The sequence below is a fragment of the Dermacentor silvarum genome, unplaced genomic scaffold (genome assembly GCF_013339745.2).
Source record: "Dermacentor silvarum isolate Dsil-2018 unplaced genomic scaffold, BIME_Dsil_1.4 Seq5104, whole genome shotgun sequence".
Lineage (NCBI taxonomy): Eukaryota > Metazoa > Arthropoda > Arachnida > Ixodida > Ixodidae > Dermacentor > Dermacentor silvarum.
The window spans coordinates 1-4,399 of NW_023606353.1; the positions used below are offsets into that span (position 1 = coordinate 1).

The 4,399-nt window shown below is 41.2% G+C and overlaps 1 long non-coding RNA gene across 1 annotated transcript; it reads right to left on the reverse strand.

Moving 5' to 3' along the window:
* Positions 1 to 2,358: 2,358 nt before the first annotated feature.
* Positions 2,359 to 3,584, reverse strand: LOC125941873 (uncharacterized). The gene is made up of 3 exons (XR_007464657.1): positions 3,456 to 3,584; positions 3,318 to 3,367; positions 2,359 to 2,464 (listed from the first exon to the last, which is right to left on the reverse strand). It is a non-coding gene; the product is annotated as an uncharacterized LOC125941873 (long non-coding RNA).
* Between the last annotated feature and the right edge of the window lie 815 nt (positions 3,585 to 4,399).

Consider the following 4,399-nt stretch of genomic DNA (forward strand, 5'->3'; position numbering starts at 1 on the left):
CCGCCCAGGCTCCCGTTATTGCCAGACCCTTAGGAGGAGAGAAAGCGAGCTCTCGACCACATAGACCAATCGGGTGAAAATCTGGTCCTTTCGAGGGCAGACAACAGCGGGTGTAATATGGCCCCGCTGATGTACCGGTGGCCTCGGATGATAGGGAGAGGAAAATCGCACATGCGCGAGAGAGAAATTCGAAAGCAGCCTAACCGCAGCACGGCCTTTCCATGGAGAAATCGTGCTACGACATGGTACCGCAAAGAAATGGACGAATCCAATCCCTATAACTGATAATAAATCCCTTTAAATAAATTGATGTGAATTCGCTGGAGGCTCTCTTAATCTGCACTATAAATCTGAGTGTTCCGGAGGAATGATACCAAAAAAGCGCGATGAGTTATCGAACCCTACGATGAAGTGCTCGAATTACGATTGATGAATATCGGCTTGGCCTATGTCGTCCTAAGAATTTAAATATTGTTGCAATATAAGCTGCTGAAACTCTTTACAGGATGGTCCATCCTTGAGATATTCTAATATTTATTATTTCAACATTGACTAAAAAAGTGTGGACCAAGCGACGACAGAATAATTTTGTACGGCATTATTTCCTGGTAAACCTGCAATCAGGAAAGCAACTGCTACCCCTAGAAGCACTCATGTGAGTAGCTTACCCTCTTTTCTGGGACGTACACATCATTAGCCTGGAGGGAAAGCGTTAACTTACGGGAGAGAGAAATACGCATAGAAGTTATAAAAAGGTGGTATTGTGTATTGTAGCGACGAGGCTTCCCTAGAAATTTGCTCTTCTACCTAATTAGTCAGGAATTGTGCTAATTCTAAATTGTAATATTTTATTATGCGCTTCGGTACCCTAGAGGTTTCTGCTTCATTCATTATTGTATTACACTTCATTAACCTCATATTTCTTTGCTTTGGCAACGCATGTTCTTTGTATTCCTTGACTTCTTTGCCTCTCGACGCATTTCACTAATAACTGAACATTTTGACACGCTTTTGTTTTGTAACTCATTTTACTACTGCCATATGATTAACTCTGCCTTATTCAAGCTTTCCTAGTTACCTTATTTTGCTAGCCCAACCTGGAGTGCAGTCACACCCCACCTCAGTATAATAAATCTCTCCTTGTTAACGCTTCCTGCTTCCCTATGGCACTTACCCCAACGGATAGTCCTATCCTAACCTGCCAAGCAAATATACTTACCATACCTATCAATCATTAAACTAATCAAACATATCATATGAAAGTTAATTAATGAATCATAGGTAATAATCATTTATATGGAAGGTAATTATGAAAAAAACTAAAAAGTATTTAGAGTGATATTTATTTTTGTATTATACGCTTCCAAGAAATTCAAATTTCTCTCTGATAAAGACAAGTCCTTTTGTCGAAAGGTTGGCTCCAGCCAGAGGCGTTTCTCGTTTGCCTGGGACTGATATAATCGTACTTACAACAAGATATTTTCTAGCGTTGACGCTCAGCCATTTATTTTCAAAGCAAATGGTCTGAAGCTTATAGCGCACCACAAAGGTTATTCCACTTATTTTTTAAAGATATATCGTTCAACCTCCAGCATCAGGACATGGTGCTGATTATCAATTCGAAGCAAATAACAGCGGTTTGCGGAACACTGGGCATTCAGGTGAAACCTCCGTATGTCATCTCCTTATCTATTGCATAAATTCTGGCTACCATGCTGCCTAGACTTTATTTCGGTGCTGTAATATATAAAGTAGCTCTAGATTTTTTGCCTTGAGCTTCATTTCAAGACATCGCATAGGATTAGACGCGGTTGTGGGCTTATATGCCTTGCTCCCAAATGGTGCTAGGCTATCTTGCTCGTTGACAAAATAAACAAAGCTCATAGGATACACATACTACACCACCGAACCCATGTTTACACTGAGGCTGTATCCCTTATGACAAAGGGTCGCAGCCCCCCGATAGAGTGCGCCCTAGTTTCTCCCAAATGTGCCTCCAAGTGCTAGCTAAAACATGTGGTGATTATGTAATAATTGCTCAATTAATACCGGTGCCCTGCTCCTCAACGAAATAATTTGAGTCTTTTCTAACGCTATCGTTTAGAACGCATACCGTTAGAGCGTTGACAAATTATTTACAGTCTATTATTTGTAATGCTGCTAATTGACTATTACTGAAAACCCCAAAGAAAAAAAGTTTCTTGTCTTACTGAGAAAGCGAGATAGGAAGCAAATCCAATTGATGAGGCGAAATCTCACACATAGGACCGCTGTAAGTGGCTGACCTATATACAATCTTTTTAAGGGAATTTCATGAGCGGGAAAGCAGCGAACTCCTTTTAGAAGAGATCTTACATATGCCCCAGTTCGTGAGCTGTTATTCGTACGCCGCTGAAGGTGTCTGCCTTGTCTTCACCCAGGCCCATCTTATCGATGGTGCACACACCTCCAATGAATGCAATGCCTGGAGAAAAAAATATGTGTGTAACAGACTGGAGTCAGGCAAAGTCATGTTACTGCAAGTATCCGTGAACACTTGCGAGGAGAGAAACTAAGAGTAGTAAGAAGCGAATGATGCCAAGATAGTGATGTGAAAAAGCAAGAGCGCGTCTGTCCAGTTCACCTACCTCCTAATTAGGTACCACTGGTCTGTAAACATAGATATTTCCCATGTGGTTACAAATAAATATAATTGCATTTTAGCGCAATAAATGTATTTGCGTAATACTTTATACGGTTTCCACAAAGCTTCCGCTCATAAAGATTCAAAATAGAGCGCGTCAACTGCATGGTTGTTATTGAAATGATTGTTTCCATGAAACCTTTTCCTAATGACAGCACGTGCACTTTCTGTTATACACACTTCCTTTTCTCCGTGAGTATTTATGTGCCGCATACGTTTATACATTTTCACTCAATTCTCAAGCGCCTTCGAGCGTTTAGATTATCTAAAATAAATAAGTAAATAGTCTACGCTTTTCTCCAGCTCAAAGACAATGTGAGGCACGGGAAGTGCTGCGTCGTGTTTCCTGGCAAGCACCCGCCATGTACACCGCCTTGACTCATGGTGCGCCAATGACGCTTATGTCAACGAGATGAGAGGAAAGGCTGGGTAATTATTTTTCAGTGTTGTACTGTTGCTTCGCCCCGGTTGAAAACCCACGTTGTCGTAACAAAAGCGAGCGCAGCGTGTCCTTGCCTTCGTGAGCTCCGTAACTGCACGTAACCAATGATTAGCCACTTACGACGACAAAGGGCTGCTCAGTAGACCATTTTTCTTTTCTCATAAGGACAAATGTGCAACAAATGTTCACTACCTTGTTGTCCAGACTCCCAGCCATAAAATCCATGGTAGCCCATGTCGAGGCTGTGAAAACAGCAAGGCGACATGTTGTACACAATGCAATATTTCATTTCTAATGGCAGGCGGGAGATATAGACGTTGGTGTTCTCACCCTGTAATTAGGTACAACGCGTCGTAAGTGTAGTATTTGTCATAATTCCATATGACATATCTCTGGAGCTTGAGCAGAGTGTCAAGGCCTTGTATGCGCTTGCTTCCATTTCGTACAAGAAAATTATTTTCCGTACGTGCTTAAAAAGGAATTGATGTGTAAGAAATCATCAAGAAAAAGAGAAAGAGGAAATAAAAATTTATCAGGATTCCCTTCATCTGCTACGTTACAAACCTCCACCGCCCGCAGGATGATTGCTACTTCCGGGTCCGATACTGTAAGTACTTTAGGTTGACCTACGTTCCAATGAGGAATAGAATACTTTGTGGTACTCTCAAGTGTAACACTGTGTACAGGGGATCACGCAGAATACGGACTTAATATACTTCTTCTGAGACTTTTAAATACTGTACATGAATTACACTCACCGAATTTATGGTAATCAAAAGGTATCGCAATAATAAATCCTTTGAAGCAAATTGCTTTCGAAATGCGCTGTCACAAGGACCATCAGTTCAAGGTATACTTTGCGTGGGTGACCTGGAAATTTCGGAAAGGAAATAAAGTTCAGACAATTCAATATGTACTCAGTTCGTAGGGTATATTAGAACACTGTGAACAACTTACGTTCCGCTGGCTAGGCTGGGGAGAATAGAATAAGCCTGTTGGTCTTTGCATTTCTATAATGAAGAGAATTAGAGTGTGAAATATGAAGATATAAGGTTAAATACGTCACAGAACTGAACTGTCGCGTTATGAAAGTGGCCACAAAATTATGAAAACGGACATGAAACATCATTGTCGAAGGGAACTACATTTCACGTGTTGCGGCACTCCTGTGGGCCCTTTTATAGAGGAGCCTAGATGATGTCCACCGTAGTTTTTATTGTTTTTTAAATGTGCTACAGCTCCGACTCATCGGCTGGTAGTATTGCGCAGAGTTG